We start from the raw sequence: 23,096 nt of genomic DNA, 5'->3' as shown, positions 1-23,096 counted from the left end.
CAAAGGGAAAGGGAAACAAGCAGACTCCCCACTGAGCAGAGAGCCCAATGTGGGGCTTGATCCCAGGACCCTGAGATCATGACCTGAGCTTAAAGGCAGATACTTAACTGACTGAGCCACCCAGATGCCTCAATATTCACCTTACTAAAGTCTATTCATAAAGTTGTGTGATGATCTCTACTAATTCCAGAACACTTTCCTCACTCCAGAAAGAAACCCCATACCCATTAGCAGCCATTCCCCACATGCCCCTCTTCCCTCCCCCTGGCAACCTCAATCTACTTTGTGAATCTATAGATTTGTCTGTTCTGGACATTTTGTATAAATGTAATTGTATAATTGTGCCCTTTTGTGTCTAGATTCTTTCATTTAGAGTAATGTTTTCAAAGTTCATCCTTGTAGCATGGATCACTATTTCATTCCTTTTTAGGACCAAATTATGTCCTATTGTAGGAATATACTACATTTTATCTATCCATTCATCCATCATGGACATTTGAGTTGTCTCTGTATTTTGGCTATTAACAATGCTATGAACACTAGTGTACATTGTTGATGTATGTTTTCTTTTGGGGGGCATACCTAAGAGTGAAATTGCTGGGTTATAGGGTACTTCTGTGTTTAACATTTCAAAGGACTGGGATACATAGCATTCTGTCCCTAATATTATAAAACTAATTATGAAGCAACTTAGTTATCACAAGGCTTGTCTCTTGCACTAGGTTTTAAGTTTCCTGAGACAGGGGTTGTCCTTTTTCATCTTTGAACCCCTCCTCTCTCTAGTGTGACACCCACCACGGTGTGTAGCATGTAGTATGTTCTCAGAAAGCTGTTGAGAATGGAGCCGACCAATGCAATGTCCTATTGCCTGTGAAATCCCCAACACCCCTGATGACATTCTCCCTCTTTGTCTCTCTCTTCCCTGTAACAAGTGACAGCTTGTCAGGAATAGAAGCAGCTCCGTATTGTCCATTGAGCTTTTCAGCTGGTTGCTGACCTTCCTTATCTGCAGCAGGGCCTTTTCCCAGATCTTGGGATTTCTCCAGGCTGCGTCATCCCCACAGCAGCAGTTAGGACCCACTCTGGTTTATGCAGATACCTAAAGAGAGATTATTTTAAGCACCACTAAGACCCAGGCAGAGGCAGGGCTGGTGGAAACCCCAGCATTTGGGGGCACGTCCCCTGCTTGACATGGTTCACATACCTACTTTCAGGGGATTTGGACAAGGAGGCCCTAAAATGCCTATCTAGGCTTTGACTTGGGAGCATTGTACAGGAGGTTTAAGAAAGCTTATTTTAAGACTTTCTCAGAAGGCTGGAGCAGCATCTTTATGATTTATTCTGCTACCTTTCGCTCAGAGCCCATGATTTCTAATAACATCTATTTCAGGTTGGATTTGAGAGACAGAGCAGCCGCTACAGAATTGGCCACCTTTGATGTTACAGTACCAAGGAGGGGAGGGGCAGATGGAACAAAAGTCGTAATTGCCCAAATTTACAATAGCTTCCCAGCAGCAGCCAGCACAAAAGAAATGTTAATGCAATAAACTATAAATGGAAGGAAGCTAAGCAGGATTTATGGTTGGTGAAAACTGCACCAAATCACTGGAACCTCCTTCATCCATGAGGCATTTCAATAGTCACAGTAGAACTGAACCCATTTTATTTATTTATTTTTTAAAGATTTTATTTATTCATGAGAGACACAGAGAGAGAGAGAGAGAGAGAGAGAGAGAGAGAGGCAGAGACACAGTCAGAGGGAGAAGCAGGCTCCATGCAGGGAGCCTGACATGGGACTCGATCCTGGGTCATGCCCTGGGCCGAAGGCAGGTGCCAAACTGCTGAGCTACCTAGGGATCCCCTGAACCCATTTTAAAGTCAGCCACCACTCCACATTCTCCATCCCTTGTATGTCTTGTACCCCCTAAATAAACAGTTTCCTGTAGAAACCTAGGAAATCTGATAGAACAGTTGGGGAGAAAAGATCAGTCATTGAGGGTTCAAACCTGAAATGCTGGCAGCGTCAAGAATGCACATCAGCTCTAAGCATGTGCATTACAGCTGCAACCAAAGCAGGCATTTTTCTTTTGCTCTGAGTTGAAGATCTCTGCAGACACAACAGATGGCCAGAGTGTTTCCATGTTTCAGCCACGGAGTGAGAGGGCAGCGTGTCATTCGCCAGCCAGGCACTTACCCATCCGTCAGGGCCACTGCTATAAATGGCTGCTTTTCACATTTGGGTTCCCGCAGCTTTCATTTCCATTTAGGCTCACACATACCTTTACCTGTGTTGTAACGTGTGGGGTGTTCATTGTCTCCTTGTCCAGATTGCTGGCCCGTTTGGTTTTTTAATTAGCTGAGGAGCACAGTCTAAACGGAAAATTGCTTTCTGAGATCCCTGTGCTCTAGTTCCATGCTGTGAGGGGCTCCCTGTAATTAAACACGTTTTAAGAGTTGTTCTCTTGCATATGTGCTGTAGGCCTCAGTGCCTTTTCCACTAGTTGGAGAGTTCTGTTTCAGGCCTGAGACTTAAATATTAATACTCAGTATAATTAAAAAGGAAATTTATATATCAATCAATTAAGTATGGGCGATTTTTCCCCCCTTTGGTAGCTAGGGGAAAGAACTCCTCAGTGGGAAAATAATGTTTACACTTTTCAGGGCTAGGAAGATGGTCAAGCTTTATAGAGGCACTGAGGAAACTGGACAGGAAGTCAGGAGATCAGGAGCACAGATGTCAGGAAATTCTCTAAGGTCCTGGTCCCCACACTGGGTATTCCACAAGTCCCCTCACAGATCTAGAATTCATCCTAGAGTTATAATTTTCAAAATAAAGTACCATGTTTAGAAGTTCCTTCTGCGGGCAGCCCTGGTGGCTCAGAGGTTTAGTGCTGCCTTCAGCCCAGGGCGTGATCCTGGAGACCTGGGATCGAGTCCCACGTCGGGCTCCCTACAAGGAGCCTGCTTCTCCCTCTGCCTGTGTCTCTGCCTCTCTCTCTCTCTCTGTGTGTCTCTCATGAATAAATAAATAAAATCTTTAAAAAAAAAAAAGTTCCTTCTGCAGTTTCAGATGCTACACAGGCAGTTCATTTTGAGCTTGGGACACGAAGGGACATGTCATAGGGGTCCCTTCCTTGTGAGGGATCAGTTCACTAATAATTAACAAAGGATAAAGGAAACCTTCATGAAGTTTTTGCTGAGACACTGAAAAATTGAGAGTTAATGGTCCCTAAGTCAATGTGTCTGTTAGAAAAAGTCTGACATAATCTGTAGAATAGCATGCTCTTCTCTGCAGTCTTTTTTGGAAAAGATTTTGCAGTTGTTTCTAATAAACATCTGGACAAAATCATGGGGCACATAGAAGTCTGAGACCAAAACCGTGTAATAGAGATCATTCACTAGGAAAAAATATTGGAATGAAAATCTACTAATCAGGCCCTAAGATACAAGGCACATGGCACGTGGTAAAACTTAATTTAATCACTTCCTATGAGGCCTAATCCTGGCAAAGAAGGAAAAAGAAAAAGATGAAAAAAAAGACAAAGAAATACCTATAGACAAAGAGCCACATATACTCAAACTTCTGTTTTTTTCATAAATGTCCATTCCTGTATTCTGTGACCTATGTCTTCTGACTCTGTCTTCTCTATGTTTTATAGCAGAGCTCATATTTTTCTATGTATTTCTGCTGCCAGTACTTTTCCCAAACCTTGGACCATTTGCCCTCTAACACTTTATCCCATTTGGGTAAGCTCTTTGAGCTACTTTCTTCTTTTTGAGTCTTAATTGATGTTTAAGGTGTGTGACAACAGAAAGCACCTAGAATTTGGATGTTGCTTTGCAGAACCTTGGAGTTGTAGTTGCCAGCACTCTGGTTTCCTTCTCTGTGCAGTAGGTACAGTCAGAGTCTTGGAAGGCTTTAGGAGGCTGTGAAGTGGATGTGGACAGTGGGGTTGTTTGCAACAACTTTCATATTTTGTTTCCTTGTAAGTTTGTGATTTCCTCTCACTTGGATCCTCTTTTGTGCTGATGTTGCCTTTCCTTTTCCCCACAGGCTTTTAAATCTTGAGGTCAGCAGGGCAGTGGGTCAGGAAGTGTATTTGGTATCATGCATTTGATTTAATGTCTGGTAGGAAATAGATTAATTAAGGATTAATTAAGATGGTTAACGCCATCTAACACTAAATCTCCTAAAGCCTCGCAGGGCACCCAAAGCCCCAGTCAGTCCATACAACACATATACAGTCACATGCTTCTGAGCATTTTGAAGGCAATTTGCCTGGCTATATTTTTTAAAATTGTTATTATCAGATGGGCTCAGGATGACAGCCTTGATGGAGTTTCCAGTGGAGGGATTAGTGTCATTTATGGGCCCCCACCAGAATTCCAGTGAAGCTGTAAGTAGTCATGCAAAGTCGTAGGTTAAATGATTTGGGAATAAAATGTCATTTGACGTGACAGAAATGAACCCTTAGAGGCCCACACTTCCTCTGGGACTTGCTCTCAATTACAGTTCTTGTGTTAAGTAATTTTATTAACTGAGGAAAGGAGGAGCATGAGGTGACAAGGGAAATGTACTTTGTTAACATTTTAATTCTAATCACAAAATTAAAAAAAATTATTGTGTATGTTTTTCTATGCATTTGTAGCTATGAAGCCCTGGAAGACGATGAAAGTAAAACTGAGAATGCCTTGTTTTTCTTCCCAGGTGTTACTTAAAGCATTGTATGAATTGTCAAAAAGATTAATTGTTGTTGCTTGCAGCTAAACAGATGATAAATTTTAAAATTATATTATTACTGTGTGTCAGCATAAAAGCTCTGTGTCCCAAGTGTGTCACCTTTTTCTGTTGCTGTTGACAAGGTTCACATTTTATAGCACACCGCCAGAAGGTGTTGACATATATTCAGATCACGGGATTAAATGTTTTTAAAACGTGCCACTCAGAAACTAACCCTGATGTTCTAGGAAAGAATCGTTTTGGGGAGTCAGATTTTTTTTCTCTTTGTCATTGATATGGAAGATATTTATTTTTATTTTTATTTTATTTTTTTGGAAGAGATTTTAAATGTTGCCATTATAAAAGAAAAAAACAACCCACAAAAACCTCGTGATTACATTTTCCTATTTTAAATTGTGATGCAGAAGAGAAAATGTTGTTCAGCATTCCCGTTCTTCCTCTTCTCCTTCTCAGGAGGAAAAGCAACACAGTGTAAAACTATCTCAAGGAAGGTGCGAACTGGCTACTTGTTGAGCATGGGACTCCTGATGGAAGAGAGTGAGGGTGGTTCTGAGGTTATGTTGGAGTTGTAAAGCCTGGTGTTGTTGTGACTCCTTCCTGGTTCAATGCTGTGACAGCCTTGTGCTACAAAGTATGAGAGCAGACAACTTTTGCACAGCAGCTGAGTGGTGCAGAAGCCTGTTTCTTTTCACAGCATAATGCTTGACGATGTTGCTGGTCATGGCTTTTTGCGTTTTGTGGATGGAATGGGCTGCCCTTTAGACCAAAGGCTTTCAGTGAATCTAAATGTGTATTTGTTACAGTGATAAACATAATGCCTCATGAAACAAGATTTTTTTTTTAAAAGATTTTATTTATTCATGAGAGACGCAGAAAGAGAGGCAGAGGCAGAGGTATAGGTAGAGGGAAGAGAAGCAGGCTCCATGCAAGGAGCCCTATGTGGGACTTGATCCTGGGAATCTGGGATCAGGCCCTGAGCCAAAGGCAGATGCTCAACCACTGAGCCACCCAGGCTCCCCCCCCCTTTTTTTTTAAAGATTTATGAATCAAGATTTTTTTTTAAAGATTTTTATTTATTCATGAGAGAGAGAGAGAGAGAGAGAGAGGCAGAGACACAGGCAGAGGAGAAGCAGGCTCCATGCACCCGGAGCCCGATGTGGGACTCGATCCCGGGTCTCCAGGATCGCGCCCCGGGCCAAAGGCAGGCGCCAAACCGCTGCGCCACCCAGGGATCCCATGAATCAAGATTTTAATGCTTTTTCTTTTCACTGTTAAGGTACTTGTGGGACACTGTCAGTAGATGCTCTTGTCTGTCTGAGCACAGCATGAAAAAACTTTGAAACAAATGATTTGCTACTCATTATGGAAAAGTTGAATTTTTCCTCCTCCCTGATTGTCAGGATTCCTTTGTCTATGTCAGTTTGGGAGTGTGACTTTTTCCCTCTCAGTAGAGAGGAAGTTGACATTGTTTCAGTGATGTTGCAGAGGATGATGTAGGATGTAAAGCCCATGTCGATTGTCACTTCACTCCAGCATGGTGCAAGCTTAGAGATGATTCAGTGACAGCCTTGGGTGCCCTTAGGGGGACCAAATCTCCAATGATCTCCATGACCAACAGTATATAGAAGGTTGCGAATAGTTAACAGTTCATGGCTGCAGACATGATAGCTGCCATTTACAGAGCAATTAATGCCTATCAGGAGCCCTAACTACATCACATATATTGTGTCATTTAATTCCAACAACATAACTGCAGCTATGCGAGGATATGTGTTTATCACCATTTTCACAAAGGACTAAAAGCAAGACTCAGTCATACTTCTGGTAAATGGCAGCCAGCATTGGAACCCAGGTATGTCATATCTTAGAGGCACCTTCACATTCATCCAACAATTGTGGGTTTTTAAAAAAATATATTTATTTATTTATTTATTTATTTATTTATTTATTTATTTATTTTTGGAGCACACACAAGTGGGGGGAGGGGCAGAGGGAAGAGAAAATCTCAAGCAGACTCCTTGCTGAGTAGGGAGCCCAATCCCTCCAGAGGGGTGCTTGATCCCATAACTTCGAGATCCTGACCCCAGCCAAAATTGCTCAACCAATAAGCCACTTAGGCGCCACCCCCAACAATTGTTTATTGGTAATCTATATATTAGACACTGTTTTTACCACATCTATCACTTTAATCTTCTTCTTCTTCTTCTTCTTTTTTTTTTAACCTTAATTTACTTATTTTGGGGCTTTTAAAAAATTGGCTCACCATTAAAAAAACCTCATGCAGAATTCCCTGGAAATTCAAGATAAAACAGTATTCTGGGAATCTTGTTTTCCTGCTTTAAAGAAGGAGTGAGGAGGGGATCCCTGGGTGGCTCAGCGGTTTGGTGCCTGCCTTTGGCCTAGGGTGTGATCCTAGAGTCCCGGGATAGAGTCCTACATCAGGCTCCCTGCATGGAGCCTGCTTCTCCTCTGTCTGTGTCTCTGCCTCTCTCTGTCTCTCTCATGAATAAATAAATAAAATCTTTAAAAAAAAATAAAGTAGGAGTGAGGGGAAAAGATTTTAAGATGCTCCCTGGAAAATAGCCCCTGTGGCTCCATCTTATTTACTTTGGACAACTGGAGATGCCTCAAGAGCTTCTGAATTTATATGTAAACACTTTGTAGGTTATTTAAGTTGCTGATAACATTGGTTGGCTTCTTGGAGGTGAACTGGGGACAGAGGAAGAGTGGCTGAACAGAATACCTTTCACTATTGAACTCTTTGGTACCTTTCTGGAACCTTGTGAGTATAGTATCTTTTCAAAAAGAAAAGGACACTTTCTGCTGAAAAGCCACTTCAGGTAATTTGGTTGAAATGAAAATTTCGGGCAGCCCGGGTTGCTCAGTGCTTTAGCGGCGCCTTCAGCCCCGGGCCTGATTTTGGGGACCCGGGATGGAGTCTCATGTCGGGCTCCCGGCATGGATGCTGCTTCTCCCTCTGCCTGTGTCTCTGCCTCTCTCTCTCTCTCTCTCTCTGTCTCTCATGAATAAATAAATAAAATCTTTTAAAGAGAGACAGTGGGTTGAGGAGCAGAGGGAGAGGGACAAGCAGATAGATGCCTTGCTGAGCATGGAGCCCAGCACAGGGGCTTGATCCCACAACCCTGAGATCAGGACCTGAGCTGAAATCAGGAGTCTGATAGTCAACCCACTGAGTCACCTGGGCACCCCTGAATTTCTTTTTAAGATTTTATTTATTTATTTGAGAGAGAGAATGTGCAGTGGGAAGAGGGAGGGGCAGAAGGAAAGGGAGAGGACTTCCTGTTGAGCAGAAGCCCAATGCAAGGGCTTGATCCCAGGACCTGGAGATCATGACCTGAGCCAAAGGCAGAAACTCAACTGACTGAGCCACTCAGGTGTCCCTGAAATTTGGTTTAATTTATTTTTACATTTTTAAAGATTTTATTTATTTATTCATGAGAGACACACAGAGAGGTGGAGACATAGAGGGAGAAGCAGACTCCCCACTGGAAGCCTAATGTGGAACTCGATCCTGGGACTCAGGAATCACCCCCTGAGCTTTATAAAGGCAGCTGCTCAACTGCTGAGTCACCCAGGTGTCCCTGAAAAAAATTTTTTTCCAAGGTATGCTTATAATTTATTTTTCAGATTCCTCTGCAGGATTAAAAAGTCTTTTTCACATTGAATTGCCATGCTTCCTGTTCTTGGTCCTCATTTCCATGTACACATTCTTCAAGCATTTTCTCATCTCCCTATCAAGATCATTGCAACGACCAAAAAATTTCAGAATACTGTGCTGACTGGCGGCCACACCAGGACGGCTGAAGTGACCGTTACTACTGAAGACTCCCCATCCAAAGGCTGGCCCCCCGGGACGCCGGAGGTGGGGCAGCTCCGGGGTGGCAAGAGCTCCTGGCACTCTCCACGACTGACCACGGCTGACCCCACTGGGCTCGACCAGCCCCTGAAATTTGTTTTTTTTTTAATTTTTATTTATTTATTTTTTAAAGATTTTATTTATTTATTCATGAGAGACACAGGGAAAGAGAGGCAGAGACACAGGCAGAGGGAGAAGCAGGCTCCATGCAGGGAGCCCGACATGGGACTCGATCCCTGGTCTCCAGGATCAGGCCCTGGGCTGAAGGCAGCGCTAAACTGCTGAGCCACCCGGGCTGCCCTGAAATTTGGTGAGTTTTGTTTGTTTGTTTGTTTATTTATTATTATTATTTTTTTTTAATTTGGTTTTAAACACAGGCTTCACATTAGCTCCCTAAACAGGATGAGAAGCTCAGAAGATCTGGGGGACTTTCACAGACTAATTTACATCTTTCTTCTTAGTGAGTTAAGTGGAAGGTAGAGCCAAGCATACTGTTTAAAGTGTTTCTATTTCTCTTTAGGCCTTTTTTCTTCCAAGTGCATGTAGTTGAATTTGAGTACCTTAAAGTACAAGCATTTGGCACCTTAGGTGGCTCAGTTGGTTGAGTGTCTGACTTTTGATTCTGGCTCAAGTTGTGATCTCAGGATCCTGAGATTGAGCCCTAACTGGGGCTCTTTGCTCAGTAGGGTGTCTGCTGGTTCCTTTCCCTCTGCATACATAATCTTTCTCTCTGTCTCTCAAATAAATATGTTAAAACTTAAAAAAAAAAAATGCAAGCATGACAATTTTTTTAGAGAGAGATTTGGCCTTGATTTTTGAATGATTTATGGTGATATGTTTTATAATAAGATATTTAAAAGTTTAAACAGTAGTGGGGTATCTGGATGGCTCAGTCAGTTAAGCAGCTGCCTTTGGCTCAGGTCATGATTTCAGGGTCCTGGAATTGAGCCCTGCATCAGGCTCCCCACTCATCAGGCATCTCCCTCTCCCTTTGCCCCTCCCCTTGCTTATGCTCTCTCTTGCTCTCTCTCTCTCTTAAATAAATAAAATCTTTTTAAAAACTAAAAAATACAAGTTTAAACTAGTTACTAAAAAGCATTCTCTTGGGGCAGCCCAGGTGGCTCAGCGGTTTAGCGCTGCTTTCAGCCCAGGGCCTGATCCTGGAGACCTGGGATCAAGTCCCACATCGGGCTCCCTGCATGGAGCCTGCTTCTCCCTCTGCCTGTGTCTCTGCCTCTCTGTCTCTCTCTGTGTCTCTCATGAATAAATTTAAAAAATTAAAAAATTAAAAAATAAAAAGCATTCTTTCTGTACTGTTAAACATGTTGCTGCTATAATAACTGTTGACCTTGTATTAGGGAGTTGATAAAGCCTGGTAATTTGTATAGATGACCAAATTGTGTTTTTTTCCAGGCTGGCTACTAAAATCTCATCTTTTTCACTTACATTTTTTTTTTCAATTATAAACCTAATTTTTCATTTTATTCCTTGTATCAACAGGTTAAGAAAGTGAAATTCTCCTACATACTGATTTATGTTTATAAGCAGCACACAAAACATTATTTCACAGAGAAATATTCAGTAATCCCCTTAATTGCAGTTTCTTATTTTAATCTAAATGCAATAATTTAATAAGCTTAACACACACAAAAATGGTATATCCTGAACTACAAAAGTGGTTTCCATAGCCATATATAATTTGTCAAGTACACATTTCCACAATGAACAATTACTGACAAACATGTTAATAAAACACTATCTCAAATGCTTATCCTGCCATCAGCTTTTTAAGCAACACCATTTCTACTACTGAAAGTATTTATTTTCAGAAGTTTTAATCTGACCTAGGAAAATGAGTTCTCTTAAAACTTGACAACTAGTTCATTATTAAGTCCAAAAGGTTTTAAATCAAAGCCTTCCAATACGAAAGAATTCACATGAAACTTTTCATTTAAAAAAAACAAACAAAAAAATCATTCTTGTAATCTAAAGAATATTAAAAAACAAATATCTTAAGACCGATAAACATTCCTCCAAAACACTATTATTTTCTTGTATTATCTTCTCCTTTAAAAAAAATGCAAACCAGTTCACTCTCTTAATAATTTCTTAGACTTCTGTAGTCTAAAAACTTTAGAATACATGAAACATCTTAGCAATCATAATCAAAGGTGCCCTTTAGATTTCATATATTAAACAGCTATTGTATAGCCTACAATGGCACAAATACATTCAACACATAAATACTACTTCATCATTTAGACGGTCAAAGTCAGAAGGAACTGCATGGTTTGCAAGGTATTTCAACTTACATGTGGTCATTAAAACCCAACAAGTAATTCAAGTATAGTCATATAAGGGCAGGCAATTCAAGGCTCAAATTTCACTCTAAAATTGAAGATCTGAAAATAAAAGCTGAAAACTTTGTTTCTCCATCTTGGATATAGATGGATAGATACTGGGACCTTACTGTGGAAAATATACAATTATTATACACGGTTTCCCCAGAAAATAATGAAGCTTCAGAAAATACAGAAAGTGTCAAGACCCATAATTTGCTTCATCAAAAGCTTTTCTAGCTCGTTTCAATTCTTCATTCATAGTAAGCAAGTCTTTAACCCTAGCAAACTTCCTTGGGTCCTTTCGAATCAAGAAGACGATATCTTCAACTTGTACCCGACCTTGTCTTCCAATTGACATTGCCTTGTGAGTCATTTCAGTGATGAACTCTATGACAAGGTCTTCAAGAATATCCACTGACTCAGTATAAGGATTCTGGTCATCCCCAAACCCATACATCATACATCACAATTCTTTAGAAAAAAGTCTCTTCCTTTTACCCTGTCCTCCTTCTGCACCTCCTCCAATTTCTTCATTTTCTTCCTCAAAAGCAGGGTCTTCCTCCTCCTCGGCCATGCCGCCGGCCAGCCTAGGAGCGCCGCAGCCTCGCTTGCAGCTGCTTCACTAGTTCCTCTTCACTTACATTTTTTTTAAAGATTTTTTTTATTTATTCATGAGAGACCCACAGAGAGAGAGACAGAGACTCAGGCAGAGGGAGAAGCAGGCTCCATGCAGGGAGCCCAATGTGGGACTTGATCCCGGGTCTCCAGGATCATGCCCTGGGCTGAAGGCGGGGCTAAACCGCTGAGCCACCAGAGCTGCCTTTACCTACATTTGAAAATCATTTCAGAATTGTTTAATTAGAATTGGGCACACACATTAAATCATTAATCCATATGTTTCCTGCCACCAAACACATTCATTCTGACTCTGAAACCTGCATGCTCTGTACTAGGTGGCATTTAGCATTCACCCTGGATTTAAGGATGCTACTAGAACTCTGCTGGGTGCTTTGGACCACAGCTCTACTGTGTAGAAGTTCTCAATCACCACCAAGTTTGTGTATTTCCCATTCATGTACTTCATTCATTCACTTGGGCATTTATTTATTGATATCTGAATGGGTGGGTAGAACCGTCTCCTTTTTTTTTTTTTTTTTAAACTCTGCCTACTGCCGGGATTTGAACTCAAGGACCCTGAGATCAAGAGTCATGTGCTCTCCCTACTGAACCAGCCCCACCCCTAGAACCCTGTCTTTTTATATAGGGAGTAAAGGATAGTAGTTAGCACCTTGGTGATCTCTGCCTTAATTTCAGACTTCTGGGGACTCCTGGGTGGCTCAGTGGTTAAGCATCTGTGTTGGACTCAGGGTGTGATCCTGGAGTCCTGGGATCGAGTCCCACATCAGGCTCCTTACATGGAGCCTGCTTCTCCCTCTGGCTATGTCTCTGCCTCTCTCTCTCTCTCTCTCTCTCTCTGTCTTTCATGAATAAATAAAATCTTTTTTTAAAAAAAATTTCAGACTTCTGGCTTCCAGAACCGCAAGATAATACATTTTGTTGTTTCAGCCACTCAGTTTTTGGTACTTTGTTAGGGCAGCCCTAGAAGATGAATATGGTTGACGTTATCATCCTCAGCCTTCTGTGTTTCTCGTTGACCTGAGAATCTGCCTGTATTTCCTGGCCAATGGGAAATAACGTGCTCTTTTTTCAGCTTGTATTTCTTTCCTTTTCTTTCTTACATAGCATGAAAATAGATTCCTAGCAAGAAATAGCACAAAAAATACTCCAAGCAAGAACAGGTGTTTAAGAAAATTTCCATGTCCTTTCATTCCTCTGTCTCTTCCTAAAAAGCTGTAGTTGAAAAATTTGTCTTCTCATTTAACCACATTTCTTCTCCCCTTCTCAGCTTGATGTTTCTTTCCTTATAAGATCATAACCCCCTTATAAATTAACTCCTAGAGATTGCTACCTCTCTCCCGAAGTCCTGACAAGAGGTGGGAGTGTTTTGGTAGGCTTTTACATATGACTTCTTTTGATAAAAAGGAAATACAGGCATGAGGGGAGGGGACACGTGGAGGGGGGGTGCTGTGGCAGATGATGGAGCACATGATGGGGGTGCTCATAGTGTGACGAGGCACGTGAAGGGGACAGGCAGAGTGTGACAGGGCTTGTGAGGAGGACACGTGGAGCATGATTGGGCATGTGGTAGGGGCATGATGGGACCCATGGGGAAGTCACTCCCAGCAGTATATGTAGGCAGTGAGGACTAGGGTTGGGGCGCGTGATAGGATGCATCCAATGTGATGGGGCGATGGAAGGGTCTGGCCATGTGAGATGCAGCAAAGGTGGGGATGTGTGGAACATGATAGGGCAGGTAATGGGGAGGCCAGAGCATGGTGGGACATGTGGCAAGGACATGTGGGGCACCTGCTGGGGCACTTAACATGTGAGTTCGTGGTGGAGTAATGTGGTGGGACACATGGGGAAGGGAAGGGAGCGGGACACACAGGTAGAGAAGATTAGCAGTGGGGCTCATGGTTAGAAGGGAGGAAGTGGTGGGACATGTACCTAAAGCAAGCTCTTGAGGTCAAGACCCAGAAACCCAGGCCTGGCAGCAATGGGTTACTACCACCTTCCACCTTTTTGTTTCTGAGGTTCTTACTATTTCTTTAAGTAAACTCTGTGCCCAAGGTGGGGCTTGAACTCAGGACCCTGAGATCAAGAGTTGCTTGCTTTACCAACTGAGCCAGCCAGACTCCCCTGTTCCTGAGAAATTTAGACACAGACAGGACTTTGAGGTCAAACTGCCCAGTTCCTGAGAAAACGAGGTTGTGTCCTTCAGTTTCCCATCACCAAATCCACAAAATCTGATGTACTTGCTGCCATGTGATACAGAGGGAGAATGGCCCTGGATCTGCCCCTTTCTGCTTGTTCCCTGGGTCCTTCCACTCCTGCCTACTCAAGGACTTGACTCCTTTGAGTATTCTGTCCATTGGCACCAGTATTGCCTTGACTATCAGATCATTTCCTCATCTGTGTCCTATAATTTCCCACTTTAGAACAAATACCCTCTTTTTGTCCCATATCTCAATCCTGCTACAGGTGGCCCCATTACGACTCCTCACAGAAAAACTTTTCAGAATAGTTGCTGCAAACTATAAACTCTCAACTGTTTTTTTCTCTTGGCTTCTGTATTAGTTTCCTATCATTGTGATAACAGATGACTACAAAACTAGCTGTTTAGAGCAACACCTATTTATTATCTCTCAGTTCTGTAGGTTAGAAGTCTGACACCAGGGTCACTAGTCTAAAATCAAGGCATCGGCCTTACTGGGGGCTCTAGGGAAGAATCTACTTCAGAGCTCATTAAGTTTGCTAGTAAATCCAGATCCTTGCAGTTCTAGGCCCGAGGTCCCCATGTCCTTGCCACCTCAGCTCTTAGAGGCCATTCTCCAATCCCTGCACATGAGATCCCCACATTTCAGAGTCAGCAACAGTGTGCTGAGTATGTCTCAGGTCTGGAATCCACTTGCCCCCTTTTCTGCTGCCTCTGTTTCTGACTCTTGCCATAGAATGTTCTTCACTGTTTAGGGGCCATGTGATTAGGTTCGACCCACCCAGATAATTCAGGTCTGTGACCATAATAGCACCTTCAAAGTCACTTATGCCATGCAAAGTAACATTCACAGATTCTAGGAATTAGAGCATGGAAATCTTTGGGTAACCATTCTGCCTACCACCACTTCCTGGGCAGCAGTCTGATTTTCCTCCTACCTCACTGGCGCTCTCTCCTCAGTCTTCCTCCTCTTCCTGACCTCTAAACAGTAGCAACCTCAGGGCCCTGCCCTTAGACCCCATCCCTTCTCTGTTCTCAATCCCTGTGAGATCCCAGCCGTTGCCCCAGGTTTAAGTATGTGGTGTACTTAAACAGGTGGTGAATACCCGGCCAGCCTCGAGTCTCTCCTGAGTGCCAGAGCTCCAGGCTCCAGGGTCCAATTGCCCTCATTCTCATTGTGTAGTCCCCAGACAGCAGCAGCAGTGTGGTCTAGTCACTTGTTATAAATGTGAATTCTTGAGTCCATCCCAGTATGCCTGAATCAGAGATTCTGGGAGCAGGGCCCAAGAGTCTGTTGTTTGTTTGCTTGTTTGTTTGTTTTTTAAGAGTCTGTGTTTTGACGAGCCCCTGAGCCCCCCCCCCCAGCTGAATCTGTGGTTTGCTGAAGTCTCCAGATCACTGGCTACTCTACTTCACCTGGATGTCAGGTACCTGGCTCTGGATTCCCCCATCTACCTTGTCCACCTTCTCTGTATCAGTCTTCAGCATCCATCCATCCATCCCTGTTCTCAGGCCACTGGGATCCTTTATCTACACAGTGGCCACAGTGATCCTTTAAAAATATAAGATAGATGATATTCCCTTGGCTTAAAACCCTCTAATAGTGCCCACTGCCCTTGAAATTAAATACAAACCTTTGCGCTGCTCAGGCCCTTCCTGCCAACACCTCTGGGTGCCTCCTCTGGTGTTCCCTCTCACTACCCCCCAGCTACCCACAGATCTCCTCTGTAGTGTATCTCCTAAATACTGAGCTCATTCTAGCCTGAGAGCCTTTGTACTTGCTACCCATTGCCTGTCCTGTCCTCCTGCAACCTTTCAGGTCCTCGGTGTTCCTCTATCATTCAAGTCTCAGCTCAGCTGTCCTTCCTCAAAGCATCGCTCTGCCCCTTTCCAGTGTGCCTTTCACACAAGCCACCATCCCCATCCCTCTTTCTCACACTGGTCACTTTCTGCTTAGCATTTAACACTGCAGTATTATCTTGTTTATTTATGACCTTACCCCACTCCTGCCACCACTACACTATAAACCCCAACAGGACAGAAAGTTGTCTGTCTTCTTCTCTAATGACTCCCTAATACCCAGCTGAGTGTTTGACACATTGCATGTGCGAGATAAATATTTGTTGAATTAACAAATAAAATTAGCTTTCTCCCTGCCTTTACCAGACCTTGGTCTCGTTGTTGCTGTCACAGGGCAGAGACACTCTCACTGGCAGACATGGATTTAGGCCTGTGGGGGTCATGGCCTGCTGGTCTAGAGCTTTCCTTTCCTTTCCTCTCCTTTCCTCTCCTTTCCTCTCCTTTCCTCTCCTCTCCTCTCCTCTCCTCTCCTCTCCTCTCCTCTCCTCTCCTCTCCTCCCCCTCTCCTCCCCTCTCCTCCCCTCTCCTCTCCCCTCTCCTCTCCCCTCTCCTTTCTCCTCTCCTTTCTCCTTTCCTTTCCTCTGTTTTTGTTTTTAATTAATCTTAACACTCAGCATTGGGCTCAAACTTACAACCCCGATATCAAGAGTCACATTCTTAGGGCACTTGGGTGGCTCAAGGTGGTTGGTTGGTTAAATGTCAGACTCTTGATTTCAGCTCAGGTCGTGATCTCAGGGTTCTGGGATCAAGCCCCATGTCAGGCTCCATCCATACTCAAGGGTTCTCATCCATACTTAAGGGTTCTGTCTCTCTCTCTTTTCTTCTGTCCCTCCCAGTGCTCACATGCATACGTGTACTCCCTCTTTATCTCTCTCTCTCTCTAATAAGTAATTCTTTAAAAAAAAAAAAGAAAAGAAAAGAAAAAAGAGTTGCATTCTCCACCCATTGAACCAGCAAGGTATCCCAGAGCTCCTTTTTTTTTTTTTTTTAAAGATTTTACTTATTTATTCATGAGAGACACACAGAGAGAGGCAGAGACCTAGGCAGAGGGAGAAGCAGGCTCTCTGTGGGGAGCCTGATTCGGACCGACCCCAGGACTCTCCAGGATCATGCCCTGAGCCAAAGGCAGACACTCAACCACTGAGCCACCCAGGTTTCCCTTCCTTGTTTTTTAATACTCCTGGAGACCCTCTTTCATCTCTGTCTTTTCCAACCAGTAATTTTTCACTACACCCCTGTGATGCACATAATATATGGTCACTGTAATATTTATTAACTATAACAAAATGTCATCAAACTTAAACATTTAAAAGACTTTATATTAGGGGCACCTGGGTGGCTCAGTGGTTGAGCATCTGCCTTTGGCTCAGATCGTGGTGCCAGGGTATCTTTTAAAAAATATTTAAAAATAAATAAATAGATAAAAGACTTTATATTTAGAAGTTCACAATTTAATAATATTGAGTAAGGGAAGTCATACTATATACATACTATATAATTCTGTTTATTTGAAATCCAAAACCATGCTGTGTCAATCTGTGGTGGTATGAGTCAGGATGGTGGCTCTCCTTATTAGGGTGCTCTGACTGGGGAGTGCGTGAAGGTATCTTCCAGGTGCTGGAAATGTTCTATATCTTGATCTTGAGAATGAATATACATATATAATGTACATCAAGTGCATGGTTAAGGTTCATGCATCCTGTAGAAGCCATACCTCAAAAAACCTAAATAAGTAAAAATAAATACCTTCACAAAGGGTGGGGGAAGGAAATGTAGATGAACAGCTGTCTGGAATGAAGCAATATAAAGGTCTGGTAGAGCGTCCTCTGACTGCACTTGAGTAGCAGACCTCACCCTTATCTACCTTTAAATTGGTGGCTTGGGTTTTTCTTTGTTGTTTGTTTTTAAAGAAATTGGAGATTGGACAGTGTTTCTCTTTCCCCCCCAGAGGCCCAGAGCAATGTGGCCGGGTGCATTCTGGACTGGGCAGCATTAACATTTGTTCTTCCCAGGGACCGTCTGCTACTTTTCTCTGCCCCAGTGGAGCTGGAGGAATAATAAAGCTGTTATTATTTATACTGCACAGCATTTTTGTCAGTGGTCTTTGTCATTGAGAGTTATGAAGTCAATGGAGGGCACGAGGGAATTTGTGAGTTTTGTTTGTCTGCTTGTTTGTTTTAAAGATTTTATTTATTTACTTGAAAGAGAAGGAGAAAGGGAGAAAGCACAAGCAGAGGGAGAGGGAGAAGCGGACTCCCCGTGCCAAGCATGGAGCCCAATGTGGGGCTCAATCCTAGAACCCTGGGATCATGACCTAAGCTGAAGGCAAATGCTCAACTGACTGAGCTACCTAGGCATCCAATATATGAATTTTTAATATAGGTAAGGGAGAGAGGTAAAGGGGGGTTATTTTTCCAGGGATGTTACTTTTCCAGACACTTTCAGTTTTCCCACTCCTTTTCTTGGCCCTTTGTGCACTGTCCTTTTACACACATTTAAGATTTTACTTATTTATTTGGGAGGGAGGGAGGGAGCAAGAGCGAGCGAGAGCATGCTCACATGAGCAGGGGGACAGGGAAAGAGAGAGAGACAAGCAGACTTCCCATTGACCTGGGAGCCCAGTGCAGGGCTTGAGCCTAGTACCCCAAGACTATGACCTGAGCTGAAGTCAGATGTGTAGCCAACTGAGCCACTCAGGCACCACTAAATATCCTATTCTTTAAGGCAGAAAAGTACTTGTTGGGTTTCCAGAAGTGCAGGCCATGACTCAAACATCACACTTTCTCAGTCTCCAACTGCTGCACTTGGAAGGGAATCTTCTTCCTGCCTCCCTAACTTTCTCAAATGAGAGGCTGTTCTTCCTCTTCAGGGTTGCTACCTTCTCGTTTCTTCCTGCTTCTTGGGGAATGTTAGCACACCAATTGAGCCCTTCTCTCTCCTGGTTTTTTTACTTCCTTCCCCTTTGTGGAATTCTTCTTCTCCACAGCCTACAAAGAGATTCTATACACATTGCTGTCAAAAATGAAGTAAAACATTAACTTACCTTTATGTCTACATCTTTAAGCCGTTGACATGTGTCCTAACCTCTCTTGATCCCTAACTTCTTTGAGGAGTTGTCTGCATCCACCTTTCCTACATCCCACTAAGTGACATTGAATTCTCAGTCCATTAGAACCTATTTTATTCCCTTTAACTCTGCACCTGTCCCCTGAAGATCCCCTGCCTTTAGAATTGCCAGATCCAAGGCCTCATACTAGTTGACTCATACTAGTTTAATCCTCATACTAGTTGACTCTCTCTAGTTCTTGGTACTGTAGATCATGCCCTGCATCTCTAAATTCTCTCCTCCCTCTCCCCTGTATTGAAGATGCTAATCTCCCTAGATCTTCATCTTTATGTCTGAACATTCCTTCTTGTTTTCCTAAAAGGATTTTTCATCCTCCATTGGACCTAAAATCCTAATATTGCTCTCCTGGGTCATTTCCCTTGATGACGACATTCTTTTCCTTTATGATGGTCTCAGAATTTTATTTCAATCTGGATGTTAGTACAGCTCTTCTAAAGCCTGTATATACCAGTCTGGCTTCAGGAGGTTTCTAGAAAGTATACTGCCTAAATTTGAGTCTAAATAATGGCTCCATTTTAGCACTAACCATATTGTGGTGTGACTGCATGTCTGTCAATCCAACTAAAATTTGAATGCCACAAAGGCAAGACTTGTGTCTTTTCTATAGAATCTGTGCTTGATTGCTGCTGGTATGTGGGAATGCTGCTTGATTTTTTTAAATGTAAATTTAAATTTATATGAAATAATATACTCAGAGTTTCTCACTTCTCTTGAGTGCTCTGCCTGCTAGTTTGTTTTCAGTCTTTATCTTTCATTTTGTTTATTTTTTTAAAGATTTTATTTATTTATTCATGAAAGACAACAGAGAGAGAAGCAGAGACACAGGCAGAGGGAGAAGCAGGCTCCATGCAGGGAGCTCAGTGTGGGACTCGATCCCGGGACTCTGGGATCACTCCCTGAGCCCAAGCCAGATGCTCAACCAATGAGCCACCCAGGCGTCCCTTTATCTTTCATTTTAGCAATTTACCTCAAATGTCTGGTGATCTGTGGCTATCAGCCCATATTTAAGAATGAAGAGCTTAAGGACACCTGGGTGGCTCAGTCAGTTAAGCATCTGCCTTTAGCTCAGATCATGATCCCAGGGTCAAGGGTTCAGGGCCTCTATTCAGGCTCCCTACTCAGTGGGGAGCCTGCTTCTCCTCTCTCTGCTCTTCCCCTTCTCATGCTTACTCTTTCTTTCTTTCTTCTTTCTTTCTTCTTTCTTTCTTTCTTTCTTTCTTTCTTTCTTTCTTTCTTTCTTTCTTTCTTTCTCTTTCTTTCTTTCTTTCTTTCTTTCTTTCTTTCTCTCTCTCAAATAAATAAATATTTTTAAAAAAGAGTAAGGAACTTAAAAATTGATAGGGAGTTCTTTTTGCATGCTAACTAATGGGCTTTGCTTCATGGAGGGTTATCAGATGGGGACCTGCCACCTTCACCAGGGGACTGACAAATATTAGTGTCTAGAGGGCCTCTGTTTCTCCTCTAACCTCTGGCTTACAGGAATAACCTGACTGCTAGCATTCTGGAAGCCAAGGAGGGGATGGATCCAAGGGGAATCCTCACCATTTCATAGCTGACTTTCACTTGGGCCCAGTTCTTACTCCCATGATTAACTCCTCGTGTTTTGTATCCACAAGTTGGAAGCTGGTTCAGTTTCTCTAGAGAGTTACTCCCTTTCCTTTATTAGCATGGGAAAATTAGTAGGGGCAGGGTCTTAGTGTTCTTTATACAGATTTATAAACAATTCTTTTGTTCATGCCCACAACCCTCCAATCATGGGTTGCAGGAAACTCAATTCCTCAGCATTTCCAGAGCTGTATTCTAGAAAGTCGCTGCATTTCTTTGGCCTGCCACACCTGTTTGGCCCCGGTATGTCAGGCAGTTCAGTAGCTAGTTTTTCACCTGTCGACTCACTATTTCCCAAATTTGTTGACATTTCTTTTTTTTTTTTTTTTTAAGATTTTATTTATTTATTCATGAGAGACAGAGAGAGAGAGAGGCAGAGACACAGGCAGGGGGAGAAGCAGGCTCCATGCAAGGAGCCCGACGTGGGACTTGATCCCCGGTCTCCAGGACCACACCCTGGCCTGAAGGTGGCCCTAAACCGCTGAGCCACCCAGGCTGCCCAGTTGACATTTCTTAAAAGGGGTTTCTTCCATTGCATCTGGTACTGGGGATTCATACTCCTCCCCTTCAGTTGGGTTTTTGAAAGGAAATGGAATTAAATGCATGTTGATCTGGCATGTTTCAGCTTTTGATTTAGTATCCAGCCAACTGTATGAACATTTGTTAGTTTTTTAAAAAAATTATCTTGATTTTTGTTGTTGAGTTTTAGGAGTTCTGTATATATTCTGGATATTAATCCCTTATCAGATATAGAATTTGCAAATATTTTCTCCCATTCTGTCAGTTGCCTTTTTGCTGTTTATATCTTTTGATGCACAAAATTCTTTACATTATTGAATTTGATAAATGATTTTCCTACATCTTTTGAGATGTTCAGAAGACTTAAGTAATTTGTTAGTGAACTATATACTAATATACTTTCTAATGTTATTACTGGTATGAAACCATTTTTTTTTTCATTTTTTTATTTGGTTTGCTAAAATTCAGGAATTTTGCATTTATGCCTTAAGTGAGACTGGTAATTTTCTTGTATTCACCTTCTTTGGTTTTATACTCTCTTCAAATATATTGTGAAGAATTGTTGAGCACCTTTCCCTCATTCTTTTCTGTGAAAGTTTGTATAAAATACGAATATTCTGTTTCTTGAAGGCTTCTTAAAATTTGCTAGTAATTATCTGTACAACTTGTGTATGTGTATATCTTGACTATTAATTCAGTATGTTTAATAGCATGATTTCTTCAGGTTTCCCGGTTCTTATTGAGTCCCTTTTAGTTGCTTATATTTATCTAGGAAATTGTTCACATTGTCGGTTTTCAGACTTATTGCCACAAGGTTGTTTCTAGCAATCTCTTAGTCTCTTTTGTACCTACCTGTAGGTTTAGGGTTTTGTGGGTTTTTTTTTTTTTTTTTCATTTTTTTTTTTAAAGATTTTATTTATTTATTCATGATAGTCACACAGAGAGAGACAGAGAGGCAGAGACACAGGCAGAGGGAGAAGCAGGCTCCATGCACCGGGAGCCCGATGTGGGATTCGATCCCGGGTCTCCAGGATCACGCCCCGGGCCAAAGGCAGGCGCCAAACCGCTGCGCCACCCAGGGATCCCTTTTTTTTCATTTTTTAAAAATGTTATTTGAGAGAGAGAGAGAAAGAGCATGAACCGTGGAGGGACAGAGTGAGAAGCTGACTCCTGGCTAGGCCGAGCCGGGAGCCTGGGGGGGGGGGTGGAGGGGCTCTGTCACAGGACGCTGGGATCATGACCTGAGCCAAAGCAGATGCTTAACTGACTGAACCACCCAGATGCCCCTGTTTTTGGTTTTTTTTTTTTTTTTCATTTCTAATATTATTTATTTGAAATTTTTTTTTTCTTCAGAGAGAGAGAGTGAGTACTCATGGTTGGGGAGGGGCAAAGGGGGAGAGAGAGAGAAGGAGGGAGAGAGTGAATCTTAAGCAGGCTCCACACCCAGCACAGAGCCCTACATGGGGCTCCATCTCATGTCCCTGAGACAACCTGAGCCAAAATTAAGAGTTGGATGCTTAGCTGACTGAGCTACCCAGGTGCACCCAAATTTTTGTCTTTTAGACCTATCAGTTTCTGCCCTTGAATTTGTTATTACTTCTGTACTTCTGGTAATTTGCATCTATTTCAGATGTCTATAGTTTAAGGAATACTATGTCTTTCTAATAAAGTAATCTTTTTGTCATTATCTAATGATATATTTTTTATCCCTAAGGATGTTTTTTTGCCTTAATTTCTATCTTGTTTGATATTAACATTAATTAATTCAGTCATTCAGGGATGCCTGGGTGGCTTAAGCAGTTGAGAGTCTTGCCTTTGGCTCAGGGGATCTGGGGGATCTCCCTGCAGGGAGCCTGCTTCTCCCTTTGCTTTTGTCTCTGCCTCTCTCACTGTCTCTCATGAATAAATAAATAAAATTTTAAAAAAATTCAGTCATTAATTCAGCAATGACTATCAAGAAAGAACCTAATCTATGCCAGGCATATCATGACCGGAACAGGGCAGTGTCCCCTGACCATCCTTATCATCATATATAAATTTTTTAACTTTCAGCCTTATGTTTTAATGTATCTCTTTTAAACAGTATTTAATTGATTAATTTTTGTTTTTCTTAGCGTTTATTTTCTTTTAACAGGGATATTTAATGTGTTTACATTTGTTGTGTTTACTTACAGAAATTTATTTTTGCT

The 23,096-nt window shown here is 42.3% G+C and overlaps 1 protein-coding gene and 1 pseudogene across 6 annotated transcripts in view; one reads left to right on the top strand and one right to left on the bottom strand.

Annotated features, from left to right (window-relative positions):
* CLYBL (citramalyl-CoA lyase) overlaps nt 1–23,096 on the top strand; it is a 301,132-nt gene that overhangs the window by 82,113 nt on the left and 195,923 nt on the right. The gene's annotated exons all lie outside the window — the stretch shown is intronic.
* Nucleotides 10,079–11,570, bottom strand: LOC144287768 (transcription initiation factor TFIID subunit 13 pseudogene; annotated as a pseudogene).

The sequence above is a fragment of the Canis aureus genome, chromosome 17 (genome assembly GCF_053574225.1).
Source record: "Canis aureus isolate CA01 chromosome 17, VMU_Caureus_v.1.0, whole genome shotgun sequence".
Classification (NCBI taxonomy): Eukaryota; Metazoa; Chordata; class Mammalia; order Carnivora; family Canidae; genus Canis; species Canis aureus.
This window is presented reverse-complemented; position numbering and strand designations above follow the sequence as displayed.